Here is a 16,564-nt window from a genome sequence, read left to right on the forward strand (position 1 = left end):
GATATCTCCAAGGCACAAACAAAAAATTATAGCTTTGGTATATTTCTATAAAAGGTATAATACATTTAAGAATATTTTTTGTTTTTAGGTGCTCTTGGATGGCTCAGTGGGTTAACTGTCCGACTCTTGATTTGCGCTCAGGTTCCAATCTCACGGTTTGTGACTTTGAGCCCCGTATCAGGCTCTGTGCTGACAGTGGGGACACTGCTTGGAGTTCTCTCTCTCTCTCTCTCTGTCTCTCTCTGTCTCTCTCTGTCTCTCTCTGTCTCTGTCTCTCTCTCTCTCTCTCTCCCCCTCTCTCTCTCTGACCCTCTCCCACTCTCTCTCTCTCTTTCTCTCAAAATAAGTAAATAGACTTTAACAACAACAAAAGAACATTTTTGTTTTTAAAAAGACAAATCTGTAAATTAATTTCCCAAGTTAAATGTTTTAGATGGAAAACAAAAACGGAAGGGTGCTAGAGTCAGGCTTTACTGAAATAGGTGAATTATAGTACAGTTCTTAAATCATGTCTACATAGCAAAAATAAATTGTTGATATAATTAACTTATTTTAACCAATATTACCATTCAACTTATTTATGTATACTAATAAATAAGGTATTTTTTAAAAATCCTATTCTAAGTACTTCCCTTCCCTTTTCATATTGTTTCTCCTGCCCTTTATTCTTTTATTTTGCAAAGATTTTTACTTTGCACTTTTTTTCCTGCTAATTAGGTAGTGATCTGAGTTGAAATGTGTCTTAAAAGTTTGTGACACTGAATTTAAACCAACCGTTTCTAAAGAATATATAGCATTTACTATTTGGTCAGTTGCTAGGTATTCTGAGAATAAGTAAAGCCTTTCGAACTTGGCCTTTTCTTCCAGTAGTTACTCATCTTGTCCAATTATCTTTTGAATTTGAATAATATAGATAAAATAATGGTCAGGAAATTAATTCTCAAGAGAAGAGTAACTTAATATTATAAAAAGTATAGTTTAATAACACAATTTCCCACTTCATAGATTATTTTATTTTTAAATTTAGCAAAAATGTTTATAAAAGAAGATTCTAGTCAGAGTAGTTGTATGACCAACAATCAAGTGAAGCCTAGAGTTACAATCAGGCCAGCAAGCACCAACTGATGGCATAATCCATTTGAACAGGAGCCACAGTTTGATCTAGTCTATTGAATGTAAAACAAATACTTAAAGGTATCAGACCATACCTTTAAAAAAACAAAAACAAAACAAAACTTGTGCCATTCAGCAAACCTAATGGAAAGAGGAACCAAACAGTAATATGTATGTCATTAAAGTTCTCCAACAACATTCTTTAATTTTTTAATTAAAATTTTTTTTAATGTTTTTATTTAATTTTGGGGAGAGAGAGAGAGAGAGAGAGAGAGAGAGAGACAGGGCACGAGCGGGGGAGGGGCAGAGAGAGAGGGAGACACAGAATCCGAAGCAGGCTCCAGGCTCTGAGCTGTCAGCACAGAGCCCAACGCAGAGCTAGAACTTGTGAACTGCAAGATCATGACTTGAGCCAAAGTCGGATGCTTAACCGATTAAGCCACCCAGGTGCCCTTCTCCAAGTATTTTAAAGTTTTGCTTTTACATCTGTAATGTTAATTACCAGTATTTACATTAATATTTAACCCCTTTGATCCCTATGAATATCTTATATAATTTTATTAACCCATAGGCTCTGAATTAAATTGCATACTCCGATACATTTTCGAAGACAGTATTCATTTTTTAGTTTAAAGATTAGAGGAGATATAGATAAAATGTCTTGAAATAATCATGCACTAGAATGATGAATTAAAAACAATCTAAAACTGTTTTTGGAAAGGATTTTCTTAGGTTTAAAAACTTTGCAGTATCTCAAAATTGACATGTTTCCCTTCTGATGTAAATACTATGCCTTTATACATAAAATATAACTCTCTGGGCTGTAGATTTCCTGCTTGGGTTCTGCCCTCTGTGTTTATCACACAATTTACAAAGTCATTTTGTGACTAATTTCCAGAGCACTGAGTCACACTGTGGCTGTTGCTTATCTTTTCTTTTTTTTCCTACATGGCACTGTTTGGCCTTCATTTTTTGGTATTACTTACACAAATGAGCTTTTTCCATAATTAAATAACTTTGTCTTATTATAGTTCGGTGGTTGTGTACTTTTATATTATGTGCTTTTATTGGCTACCAGAAGCAAATTTTAATGTTTCATAACCAACATGAACATGATAGTACATCATGTAGGTATGTGATCTATTGCTTTAATTAACATCATTGTACTACAAATAGTGAAATGATATATATTCTTATTTAAGTATCTTAGAATGTGAGTTTTATTCTTTGAAGGCTTGTAAAGTATTTCCTTAGAGAGATTAGTTAATACAGGCATAAAATATTTAATTTAGTTTACAAGAATTCTAATGTTTATGCTTCATTTTAACTACCAACAATTAAAAGTAATGGAAGAAGGTTCTTTAAACATAAGGCTGCCAGGGAGTCTCTCAATCATATTTCTTTATATGTTAATATATACTATTTAAAAGTAAACCAAATCTTCAGAAAATTCCAATTAAACACACAATTAGTAACAAATTGCTACCACAAGCTAAGAATTACAAAAAAGACTACATCTCACCAACTTCTTACAAAAATGTTCAAGGTCTTCAAGCATAAATATATACTGCATATATATTTGCATTAGAACTAAATGCAAAGTGCTGAGAACTTAGTTTTGCACTGAAATATGAGTTTACTTTGTTTACAGAGAAGAGTCAATTTTCATTATAGGGTTACAGACAATGGTCCTCCCCTACCAGCCTTTACCTCTCAGTACCCTGTTTTTCTCCCAAGAAAAAATAAATAAAGGTTATTTCTCATGGGCTAGAAAGTATATTGCCAAGTACTCACGAGTCAAATCTCTGAAGAAAGTTCTTGGAAAGATTTTTTTTCAAAGCGGAGTTGAGGTTATTTTGTTTTCCCTTCCAGGCACTGAAGAGAAGATTTATCTTTTCTACTTCTTTTAAACAGATCAAGAAACTGGGGAGTGGAGAATAGTGAAAGAAATGTAATCTGATCCTACTAGCAGTGAAAGGGCGAGGTAAGAATTTGATGATTATGTAGCCCAAAGTCGCTCCTGTCTATTGGAGCAAAGAGGGAGCCCCAGAGCTGGTTTCAGAGATCACAGGCAGTTGGGAATAGCCAGGCTTCCTGTTTAGGTCACTCCAATAGTATTTAGGCTAATTTCGCCAAACACTTCGAAAGGCTTTTCTATTATGGACAAAATGAAGGAAACAGAATTCAGAATTACTGTTCTTGAAGAACTGTATCTTTCACTTTCCAGGATTCTTTTTATAATCAGTTAAAAAAAGAAAAAAACACTTTTCCCCTCAGAGCTATATATTTTTACAATATATATTTACTATTACATTGTTACTTAATAAAATGACCTCTTTTTCCAGTTTGTTTTTTCTTCAAATTATTTTATCCACATTATGGGTATACTTAAGAAAACAATCTGAGGGCTTCTGAAGTTTCCTAGGATTAGAGAATTATCTATTGCAGAATGATGGGCTGTGAACCCTAAACCTCAGCTCTTTGCTAGTTTTGCAACTTTGGTCAATTATTTAAACTCTCTGAGCATCCATTTCTTTTTCCCTAACATAATAATAATAAAGGTTTTTAAGTTTGATATATGTAGTAAATGGATTAATACATATATGTATACATATAAACATATATAAAACACTTAAGACACTCACCTTCAATAAATGTTAATTTTTGTGTTTATTACTATTGTTTATATTATGATGATGATAATGATATTATTTCACATAATTTGTAAATTCTTAAATATGTCCAATTGTTCTGCTGTAAGTTGCTGTCATGAGGTTAACCTTTAGTGTTTTCTTTTTTCTTTTTTTTTCAATATATGAAGTTTATTGTCAAGTTGGTTTCCATACAACACCCAGTGCTCATCCCAAAATGTGCCCTCCTCAATACCCATCACCCACCCTCTCCTCCCTCCCACCCCCCATCAACCCTCAGTTTGTTCTCAGTTTTTAAGAGTCTCTTATGCTTTGGCTCTCTTCCACTAACCTTTAGTGTTTTCATAATGGAATTATGATCATATCAGACTAAGATCACTAAAGATTTCCTATGATTTCAGAATCTACTATTCCATTAAGGTTTCAGTCATTTGATCAAAAAATCCATCAGTTTCCTGTTTTTCCCTTTTTAGATTGTCTTTGTGCCTTTGGCTTTTCTTTTTTTGTTTGTTTCATTCCTTTAATCTTTGTGAGAGGGGTAACTTTTCTTCTTCTGTATTTTTAATATTTATTGAATAATTATTAGGGGTCTAGCACATAAATAACCTCATTTAATTCTCACAACTAGCTTATGAAGAAGGTGCCCAGGACAGGCCACCCCAAGATGGCTCAATTTGGCATGAAGATTATTTTTTATTTAAAAGCACTCAAAACTCAGCAGATTCAGAAAAGACTGTTTACCTTCCCCACGACAGCCTAAAAGGATTTAGACAGAGGATCTGCTTCGGAAATAGAACTATCACTAGAGATAACTACATTATGATATGAACTAGGCATGGTAGAGAAGAACCTAGCAAGACCTGTTTGATCAAAGTCTCTAGGTCCTATTGTTTTTGATAGCCCTGCAAATGTTTGTTTACCGAATATTTACTCTTTTTTATCTTCCAGTGAATTGCATGCTTTCCGTTTGAAGTATCAGACCCCTAACCCCTCCTTAGTTCAGAGTGACACATATACCTCATTTTGCCTGGAATTTGGAATTTCCATGTCTGTGTGGATTTCCCATATGTACAAAATTAAATTTTATTTTCTCCTGTTTATCTCATGTCAATTTAATTCTTATTCCAGCTAGAAGGACCTTGAAGGACAAATAAAATTCTTTCCTCTAGACAATGGTGTAGGAGAGAAAAAATAATTTTCCCTCTACCCTTCTAGGTTCTTGGGTGAGACCACCCTATAATAAAAGATTTACAGGGAAAAACAAACAAGTTTAGTAACATGTATACTTTCTGTATACATAGGATATACCCAGGAAAACAGAATGACTCCTTGAAGTGGCCCAAGCTACGGTCTTAAACATCTTAAACATCTCTTTGTTAAAACTTTGGTTTTAACAATGAAACTTTGCTGCATAATTACCCCTTATTAACTCAGACCCTGCCTCTCAAGCATATTCAGTGTTCCCTTCCTACTCACATTTGTGAGGAAATTTGCCTGGTTTTGGATTGGAATGAACACTGATTAATTTTGGGGCTAATCTACAGGCTTTGTTGGGGTAGAATTAAGCTCAGCCAATCAGATTTCTTTTTTCGAACTTGAACTAAGAGCTGTAGAAAAAGTATAGAGTAGGTGCCAAGCTCTTAACTAAAAAGCTGACATAGAGAAAGGGCTGGCAGCTGTAATGATATATGCAAGATGATTATGTGGAGAGAGAATGATGAAAAGAATGACAGAGAATGTACAGCCTCTGAGAGGAGATGAGAAAGAATGAAAGCAAGACAAGACTGGGAACAGGAGAGGTGAGAGAGGGTGTCTGAATTCTACAGCAAAGTCCTTCTCCAGTTCTACTTCCAGTTCTCCTAAGTACTAAAAACATACATCCTTGTAGTACTCAATCCCTGTTTCCCTTGTTAAAAAGATAACCAGAGGCCCAAAATGGCATCACTTAGGCCAAGTCACTAAACTGGGGCTTAATACCTAATTGCAATTTCAACCTCCCCCAGCAGAAAGGTAAATCTTAACCTGTTAGTCTGGAATTTCCTGATAAGCACCAGTGAAGTAATCTGTCACATGGGCCCTCACACATCCCCAAAGGCAGATAAGATAATTCACCCAATATTGACCTCCTGCCCTTCACTCTAAGGAAAAGTGACCTTGCCTGGAGCAATCCTTTCTTTTGTTTTACTTTCTTATTCCACCTACTTCCTATAAAAAACCTTCCATTTTGTACAACTCCTTGGAGGTCTCTATTTTCTAGATGGGATGCTGCCCAATTTATGCATCGCTTAACAAAACCAACTGGCAATTGGTTAGATTCATATCTACTTGGTTGAATTTCTGCTCTTTAGCACACTAAAATCATTTGAGAAATCTTTTTTATTATGTAAAGAACTTTATTTGAAAGAGTGGTAGCTAAGCCAAAATTAATTTCCCAGAAATCATCAATTTCATATTTATGTTGCATCAGTGAAAACTTTTCACCATTTTGTTCCATATAACTTACACAAACTGGAATATTCTTGTGCAGAAGAGAGCCTGGGGACATGAAGGTCAATTATTATTAAGATAAGATAGTCTGTCACTAACCTGCTTTGTGGACTCACATTTTCTCTTCTCTGAGGATTACGTGCGCTCCCTCTTGTAGTTCTGCCACCAGCTTGCCATTCCACTGTGTACAAGTCAGTGTAAGTCTAAATTAGTCGGATAAAAAAATTTTTCTCACCAACAATTTGATTCTTTGCCATTGTATCTTAAAGTTCTTTGTATCTAATCAGCATCTGGATTTTCAACTGCCCACCTAATACTAAGGTACTTTCCTTTTCATTCCTTACCATCCTGTTCACTTTTGCTTTCCAACCACCACACAACACAAATAACATTCCAGGCTCTTACTAGGAGTTTGTTTAATTCATATCCAAGCTAGGAAATAGTCTTTTTTTTTTCTTTACTTGTTCTATATATCAGAAAACATTTCCTAATTTACCCATTAAGAATCTTTTCCATTAAAATATACTGAATGTTTCAACAAGTTCAGGTAACTAACTAGATGGGTGAGACAAATATGGAAGGAAATTAATTCCTTGAAGGAACTATGAGAAGAGTACACTATGAGGAACTATGAGAAGAGTTCTCTGCTGTAGGACAGAGAACAAAATTAGACAGGATGTCAAAAACCAAATTATACAGAAGTTTTGATAAACATCTAAAACGAAATTAAGTTGTATCACATTGAACAACTATTTTATTCATGTCTGTTTACTCCAAAGTATGTGAAAGATTAGACATTCTATTGCTTTATATTTCAACCAATTACTTATCACAAAGTCACAAAGTGTGACTATAAAGGTCTTGAGTTGGATTCGGCAAGGGATGAGTGTTTGAGCTTCAATTCTTTGTCTCAGCCTTCATCCTTTATCTAGAATATAAACCATGGACAGCTTGTAGTTCACTTTCCTGAGAATGAATTTCTGAAAACTGATCAGCAAATGGAAACCATACACATTTTCAGATTTCAAATGTAAAAAAGAATGGCATCTAAATTTTATCAAAATGTATCCAGAGAAACTCTGTGTAATAGGTATGACACATACAAACATGGGTACAAAATTGCTTCTATTTATGAACAAAATTTTATGAACAAAACTAACTCTCAAGCCCCTATTTTTACTGATACAAAAATTCGTTTTGGTTTGTTTTTTTGTTTTTTTTTTTTTAATGTTTTTATTTATCTTTGAGACAGAGAGAGACAGAGCATGAGCAGAGAAGGGCAGAGAGAGGGGGAGACACAGAATCCGAAGCAGGCTCCAGGCTCTGAGCTGTCAGCACAGAGCCCGACATGGGGCTCGAACTCACACACTGCGAGATCATGACCTGAGCCGAAGTCGGACGCTCAACCGACTGAGCCACCCAGGTGCCCCTTGGTTTGGTTTGTTTTAACCATGAAGTATCTCAATTTTCTTAATTTCTGAAAGGAGTTTTCTAAAAGCAATTCTTCTCATAGGGAAGTAGGGGCTTAGACATATGTCAGGGAGTAAGGGAATCTTAGCTTCTTTGTCTACTTTTCTCTGTGGTAAATTATATTATTTGTTCAAACATATTTGCTGCACCTCCCACAGAGCCCTTCCTTGATAACCAAGAGACAAGAGGATATTTTCCCTCCACACTGACATCAAGTTTTGCTATATTGCTAGGTTTGGTTCATAGAATGAGCAGATAAAAAACCAAGAAGTAATAGGTAAGTAGATTTTTATGAGTTTTACGAGAAGTTTATGAATTTTATGATTCTGTAGTTTTGTTTTTTTCATTTTCTCTGACAAATGACTCTCTTGACCCACATGATCCAGATCATTCAACGCACAAAGGTGAGTGAAAATAAACGCTTTCTTGCTAAAAACGCTGTAAATTTGGGGGTACTTTGCTATCAAGTGTTAACTTAAGTAGAAATGCATAATATACACTCTACTTATATATCTTCTTCCCTCATAGATATATTATCTTGACTGCATCCATATTATTATATTACATAACCTTGAATACAGAACTATGGATACCTGGTTACTAAAATTAGACCCCTGGACCTCATTCCTTCTGTCTTTCTGGAGCCCTATTCCCTTTTTTTTTTTCCTTTTCTTCCTATGCACTTAATTGTAGGATATGAAGTATTAGGGGGGAAATGCTTTCTGGAAATTTACTGATGGTAAACAACAGTATAAACAAAATTAAGCACCAATCAATTTGAAATATGTTGTGGATTAAAACAAATTCTTGTTAGCAGTATAATCATAACAAAAAGGTTTTTAGGAATTTTATGGTCACAAGCTGACTCCATCTACAGAAAAATAAATTCTTCTCAAACTAGACTGAATTTTCACATGGAAATCAGAATAAGTGCATAAATGCAAACTTGAGAACTGGAATCATTATGTTACTTTTGTTTTGTCTAGTTCATGTTTTAATTAATAGTATATATTTTCTTATTTTTTTATGAGAATGGTTATTGAGAAGTAGTGGTAACAGTGGCAACTTGAAGGTCTACGCATGGTTGAGGGTTATTTAGCATTCTCAAGAGAGTCTCCACAGGACTCTCAGTTATAACTTACATTATTAATAGGCAGACATCTTGAGCAAATGATTTTTCTCATCAGACAAAAAAAAATTAACTAAAAAAATAGGGAAAGCTAAATCTTTCTATCATCTGTGCTTAAACATTGCATTTCACAGTTATTGCTACTTATTGATATCTTTATTTATTTATTTATTTATTTATTTTTATTTATTATTATTTTTTATATCTTTATTTATTTTTGAGAGAGTGAGAGAGAGACAGAATGAGAGTAGGGGAGGAACACAGAGAGAGGGAGACACAGAATCCGAAGCAGGCTCCAGGCTCTGAGCTGTCAGCACAGAGCCCGATGCGGGGCTTGAACCCACGAATCATGAGATCATGACCTGAGCTGAAGTTGCACACTCAATCGACTGAGCCACCCAGGCGCCCCTACGTATTGATATTTTTAAAATGGAATGTCTCAGAGGAAAAACAAAACAAGTTGAATTCCTAGCTTCTTCTTTCTAGGTTTTTAGAATCAGATATTCTATTAGATAGCATGGTGAGATTAGTTAGAACTTTCACTTTCATTAATGTGATTTTTTTTTTCCTAATCATATTTAGTTTGTCTAACTCCTTCTGAGAGAATCTGGAATGTATATCTGTATCTCTAAAATGTGAATAAAGAGTAAATTCTGTTGCTTTTCATTGATGTTTATAAGATTCATCATACATCTACCTCTGTGAAGTAACTCCTATGGAAGTGACATGACTATTAAAAAGGTATCATACAATCTTAGGTCACAATAATTGATCTATGTCATCTAGCATAAGGAAAGTAATACTCCCACTTCCCTTTGCAGTATTGCAGTATTTTGCTCTTATATTTGTACCATAGTTTAGGAGAACAATTGTCAAACCAGAATGTGTTCAGAGTAGTGAGATAAAACCTAGTTTTTTTTTTTTAAGGCATACACTTCAGATATTTTAAAAGTACTTATGTCTAAAACATTTTGATTAAACCCAGAATATTTAATTTTCAAAATAGAAACTGAAAGGTGGGCAGAGTCATTGTATTTATTATCTTAAAGTATTCAGGAGATGGTTGTATAGAAATGACAGTAAATTTAATCTAGTTTGCTCCAGAATAATTAGGTGAATGAAGATAATGGGGACATGTATTTTTAGCTTAAAATTAGGATAACTTTCCTACCAATTATAGTTTAAAAAGATAGGATGAGCTGTTCTATGATAAAGAGTATGTTCACTCCTAGAAGAAATAAGGGAGGGAAAGTGACATGTGGAAGCTGTTCAAAAGACATCCTGACATTAGTTTCCTGACAGATGAAACAACTGGACTAAAAGACCCAGAGAATTACCTCCAGTATTCAAAACTCTTGAGTCCTTCTTATGCCTTGATTAACAGTAAGGATAATATAGCTACACATGTAAAAACAATAGTATAAATAACAAACATAACAACAATAGTTAATATTTATTTAAGGCTTACTTAGTGCCAGGCATTATTCTGCATGTGCCATATTTAAGACACCATCATGAGATGGGTCTTATTTTCCTATTTGGAGATAAAGATAAATGATTCATTCATTTGTGCAAATTCAAACAGCTAATTAATGAAAGTGGGATTTGAATCCAGATAGTTTGAATTCTGAGCATATAGTCCTAACTATTAGGTAAGACTACCTCTCTGTTTTAGATTATGTTACCTTTCTTATATGTTTCCATAACCATAATAATAAATACTTATTGGGGCACCTGGGTAGCTCAGTTGGTTAAGCATCCAACTTCAGCTCAGGTCATGATCTCACGGTTCATGGGTTCTAGCCCCGGGTCAGGCTCTATGCTGACAGCTCGGAGCCTGGAGCCTGCTTTGGATTCTCTGTCTCCCTCTCTCTCTCTGCCCCTCCACTTCTCGTGGTGTGTGTCTGTCTCTCTCTCTCTCAAATATAAATAAGCATTAAAAAATTTTTAAATAATGAATATTTACTGTCCTTCTTAGTAAAATAGAAAAAAATTTTCACAAAGCCACATTAGTACTTTTTAAAATTATATATAATCTCTAACCTATAAATTCTACCTCTATTCTAAAAAAAAATTTACATACTGTTTTTGTGCACCAATAGATATTTACAATATCAAGTGCAATATTTTTGTAAAAATGTAAAAAACAATTTAAAAATCAATAAATATGGCATATATAAATACATTGTAATATCCATTTGATGGAATACTATTTGGAAAAGTAGGTGTTCATGAATATGTATAAACATGTGAGAACTTAAGAATATATCAGTAAGTAAAAAATGTGGGGCACCTGGCTAGCTCAGCTGGTAGAGCATGTGACTCTTGATCTCGGGGTTGTAAGTTTGAGCCCTATGTTGGGTGTAGAGATTACTTAAAAATAAAATCTTAAGAAAAATTCAAAATCAAGAATGTCATTTACTTAACTTTGGAAATACACACAAGTAATACTGGATATTTAATAAAGATATATATGTAGTAAAAGGACACACATTTATTTTGGTTGTTCTAAAAAGGAAAGGAGAGGAATACTACTGGAAAAGGCTATAAAAATTGTTCACCTTCAATGGTATTTGTAATATTTTATATCTTTTATATAAAAATACTACATAATACTATATTTTATCTAAAATAATATGCACCATAATGTAAATACATAGAAAATGTGATGAAAATGTTAGCATATATTAATTCTAGATGATAATTACTTGGATGCTTGGTATTTTCTTTTCCTTTTCCTTGATATGTATATTTAAGTTAAAAATCAATAAGGACATATAACAACAAAAGACTAGAAAGAGAACATTTTCACTGTTCATTTTCTCAAAATTTTTAATTTTTAAAATTCTAAAATCTGCCTAAATGAAAGCAAAAAGTTTGGCATCAATGAAACATTAAAAAAAGAAAAAGTTCTGAAACATTATTCTATTTGACCATTTTTATCACAGTGTGACTGAAAGAGTAGAGAGTCTTTTATAAAATGAGGCTGTTCTCTTTTATAATATAATTTTCAAAGTCAATGTACATGAAAGGCAAAAAAAAGTTTCCTGGCTAACTTCACTACCAGTTTCATAGAATTGATAGCCGATAGGCGCTACTATAACAACTCTTTGGATCTAGGAAAAGCACTCTTCTTCTAAATGTACTGATTTTTCTTTTAATAGCCTTTCTCACAAAGGAGGTGACTAACCTTGGCAAGATGCATGAATTTTAACATAGCACTCTCTTTGGCTTGCCTGTCCCATGCTCGCAGGGCAACAAACATCTTTAGAATTTTACTCTAGCAATGGGTTTCCTTTTGCCTCCATTTTCTTTTTTCTTGTGACGAAAATAAATAAATAACCACCTTCCTTTGGTACTACTTTGCTCTTTATAGATGGAAGCATCAACTTATTTTACTATGAACTGGGTGACAAATAAACTAAAAGCTGTAATAGCATTCTTGACATGTAATCTCGACACCAGTGTTAAGTCTTGCAATATTGAAGTATAAATCTTGGAACAAATACAATGCAGCACCAGGAAAAGCACACAATCCCTTGATAGATCCTGCCCTCAGAGAGCCTGGATGATTAGATAATGTGATCTTGCCCTGAATTTCAGAACACAAGACAACAGCCAACCATCCTCATACTTTCTTTGATTGTAATCTCAGCTCTCCACGCAAAGATCAACTAAACTAAGGGAGACCCAGGTTCTTAGACTCTTAGCTCATTCTTTCAGATAAGTACAGAAGGTCATTTCGAGAAGGTTTCAGTTTCTGCACAAAGGTAATAGCATAGCCAACTTAACTCATTACAGCTTTCTCCCAATTTATTGGCCTTCTCAGCGGTTACATTTTACATTTATCCCAAGTTTTCAACCTTTCTACTATTGACATTTTAGGACAGAGAATTCTTTGTTGCAGTGGGCTTTCCTGTGCATTGTAGCAACATCACTGGTCTTTATATATCAGATGCCAGTAGCAATTTCCTCTTAATGGTGACAACTAAAAATATCTCCAGACATTTGCAATATCTCCTGGAGGGCAAAATCTTTGCATTAGAACCATCATTCTACTTTGAGCCAAATCCTGGCAAAACTAATCACTTTTGGGGATTCTACCCAGCTGCCTGATCCTGCACCAACTGATAGTATGTCCCATATTCTTTGTCTGAAATTCTACTCTGCAAGCTTTGGACCTGCTAGGTGGCTTCTCCACAAAGTTCATCTAAATATAGAAAGTGGACATTCTTTCAAATGGTTTTCATTTCAAGTAAAATAAAATATCAGTGAAATACCTAATGAAATAAAAGTATATGTTAATTATAGAAAATAAGAAAAGTACAGAAAAGACCAAACTCAAATAAAACTTTATTCATATAGGGACGCCTGGGTGGTTAAGTTGATTGAGCTTCCGACTCCTGATTTCGGCTCAAGTCATGATCTCACAGTTTGTGAGTTAGAGCCCCTCATCGGGCTCTGTGCTGACAAGGCAGAGCCTGTTTGGGATTCTCTCTCTCCCTTTCTCTCTCTCTGCTCCTCCCCCACTCATGCTCTCTCTCCCTCTCCGTATGTCTCTCTCTCTCTCTCTCAAAGTAAACTTAAAAAAAAAAACAAACCACACACATTACTCATACATATTGCCCAACTCTAGGCATTACAAAAATTATTTCATATATTCTCTGTCATGGATAGCTCTATACACATGCATGTACATTATACATTTCTGTTTTCAAAATGAGATTACATTGTGTCTATCTGTATGTAGTCTGTTTTTAATCATTTAACATGTTTTTGTACAGTATATAATCTTTAAGAGAGAGAGCACATGAGAGCAAGCCAGGGAGACAGAGAGAGAGGGAGAGAGAAATTCCAAGCAGGCTCTGCACTGTCATCACAGAGCCTGAGGTGGGGCTCCAACTCACAAACTGTGAGATCAAGACCTGAGCTGAAACCAAGAGTTGGAGGCTCAACGGACTGAGCCACTCAGGCACCCTTCTAATACATTACTTTAATAGTTCCATGCTATTTAATTACAAATGTTTCATTATTTAGTAAGTCAATATCCTGCTGTTAGAAAGCTGCAGGCTTTTAAATGAATGTAAAAGACCTAAATTCCACAGAAATATATTCTAAAGCCTGTAGTCCCTGCCACCATATTGGCATCATTTATGTATTTTATTATTTTATGTCAAAGGTGTGAGGCTTGTTTACTTCATGAAGTCAGCCAGGTTGTTGCCACAGATCCATGGACCTCTGTATTTTATTAGGCAAATGGCTGCATCTTCCAATAATACTATGACACTGGAAGAACATTTGTCTCCCAGGAACTAAGATTCTTTTCTTGGAATGTGACAGGATGGAATTAAAAACTGTAGAGATGCTTATCTGATAATATTTCTTCTAGGTTATTACAGTATTAGAAAAAGTTATAAAGGTGGAATAGGGTTGTTGAGCTTTAGGTAGAGGAGAAAATGTATAAAACTTTGGTAAGTCTATTTAAAAACAAGACTTAGACGAGAGTTCAAGTTCATCTGAGTAAAATTAGTCTAACTGCTATATATAATGTGTACATACGTGTATTAGAATGTATCTGTATTATATTAGGGTCTAAAAATTATGTTTGTGATAATATATCTCAAAAAAATGTTTGAAATGATACCAGGTAATGGGTTACAAAGAAATTGCATATCAACTGTCTTTTTTTAATTTTATCCTGATCACTTAAATTTCTATGTGACTTACATGAAATAACTATTTGGATAATAATGTTTCATTCAAAATATTTATTTTACTTAAACTAAAACCATTTTAATCTCTTTATTAAGTATATATTTGTGTTTTCACTAATCTTTTCTAAAAAGAACCAGAAAAAAACATACTGCTCAGTGTCATTTGTAATTCTGAAGAATAATGGCTCACCAGTGAGGTTTTGTGATTATCTATCTCCCTTTGTCTAATGATACAAGACACAGCTACAAAAGCAAGAATGGTTGGTAGTCAGAGTTTGACTAGATTTTTTTGTAAGAATCATAAAAATATTGCTAACAGATAAACTTTTTTTAGAAATTTAAGAAGTTACTTCTCATAAGTTTATATATTTTTATTAAAATATTTTTACTTATAAACTTCTTAGAAAAATTTCAGTGTCAAATAAAACAGCATGTACATACACAACATGGACATATTTATTGAGTACTAACTATATGACAAACTATTCTAGAATAAAGAACTAGACAGGTAAAAGCCTTGTCTTCTTGAAACCTTCATTTTAGAACAATAACTGATGTCACTAATGATGACAATTCCTATTCAGTAAACAAGGATTACAGAGAACAAAAGAAAAATCTCACCTTATAAAATATCTTCTTTTAAAGCGGGGATTAGAAAGAAGTTATTCCAAGAGCTTCATGTAAAATTCTATTTCTTTAATTTATACAAAATTGTGTAAGTTTATCTTCCAGAGGTTTTCACTGATTTCAATATCTAAAAAGTAAAAACAAATTCTTGTTCAATTCACATCTCGATTCATTTTTTAAACCTTTTAGGGTAGAATGTCATGGTTACAGTTATATTTTCAAATAAATGTGTAACCAATTGAGCTTCACACCTTATGAGAGTACTCATATACCAACTCCCTCGAAGGTACCTTTAAAAAGTTTGTTTTCTGTTTTATAAGCAAAATGTGAAAAAATTTTAATTTGCAGTCCATTGAGTAACAGCGAAGTTGAATGTTCATTTTCTTAAAAATATTTTTTTTCTTAAATGTTTATTCATATTTGAGAGAGATAGAGAAAGAGAAGGCAGAGAGAGAGGGAGAATCCCAAGCAGGCTCTGCGTTGTCAGTGCAGAACCAGACACGGCACTAGAATCCACGAAATGTGAGATCATGACCTCAGCAGAAACCAAGAGTTGGATGCTTAACCAACTGAGCCACTTAGGCACCCCATCATTTTTATTTTTTCTTTTGTGAAGTGCTATCTATATTCTTTAATCATTTTTCACATTTTTAACATGCATATTTTTTTGATTTATAAACAACAAAAAGTTCTCATCCAGTATCCCAGGTTTTTCTCTCTTAAAAGGTTTAAAATTGAGGTAAAAGGTAAACTGATATTCATTTTTAACTATTAAAACATGTACCAAATTCCCAAAATTTGGTTCATAAAAACACAATGTTATTATTTGTTAAAGGAATATGTACATACATATATACACATGCATGTACATTATACGTATACACACACACACACACACACACACACACACACAGTAAAGCTTTGGTTTGCAAGCATAATTCATTCCAGAAACATGCTTGTAATCCAAAGCACTTGTATATCAAAGAGAATTTCAAGAACCATTGGCTTAGTTGTGATCATGTGACATTCAGTGTTATGTACTACTTGTATTGCAAGACATTGCTCGTTTATCAAGTTAAAATTTATTAGAAATGTTTGCTCATCTTGTGGAACACTTATAGAGTAAGTTATTTGCAATCCTAGGTTTTACAATACATAGTTATATATATTTATTTGTACATAAATATATATGTTTAAGGATAAAATGCAGTATTTCCTCTATCAGACTAAGTTGTACTAAAACAAGGAGATCTGTATGATAATATAATAGCAACAATAATCATGATGATATTAATAAACATTATTGAGCAACTATATATATATAGTATTTTCCTATATATTTTATAAATAATTATTTTAATCCTTAAACAATC

At 33.6% G+C, this 16,564-nt stretch overlaps 1 protein-coding gene across 10 annotated transcripts in view; it reads right to left on the reverse strand.

Annotated features, from left to right (window-relative positions):
* The window catches only part of TFPI (tissue factor pathway inhibitor), a 102,263-nt gene that overhangs the window by 64,914 nt on the left and 20,785 nt on the right, over positions 1 to 16,564 (reverse strand). For 5 of the 10 annotated variants that reach the window (XM_042949397.1, XM_042949396.1, XM_042949401.1 and 2 more), the window contains 3 exons: positions 15,186 to 15,318; positions 6,351 to 6,454; positions 2,908 to 3,267 (listed from right to left, as the gene is read on the reverse strand). The gene's annotated coding sequence lies outside the window, so the exon portion shown is untranslated. Of the gene's footprint in view, positions 1 to 2,907; positions 3,268 to 6,350; positions 6,455 to 7,077; positions 7,180 to 15,185; positions 15,319 to 16,564 lie in introns of all 10 variants that reach the window. The other 5 variants (XM_042949406.1, XM_042949402.1, XM_042949405.1 and 2 more) reach the window with 4 other exon arrangements.

This window comes from Panthera leo, chromosome C1 (assembly GCF_018350215.1).
Source record: "Panthera leo isolate Ple1 chromosome C1, P.leo_Ple1_pat1.1, whole genome shotgun sequence".
Taxonomy (NCBI): domain Eukaryota; kingdom Metazoa; phylum Chordata; class Mammalia; order Carnivora; family Felidae; genus Panthera; species Panthera leo.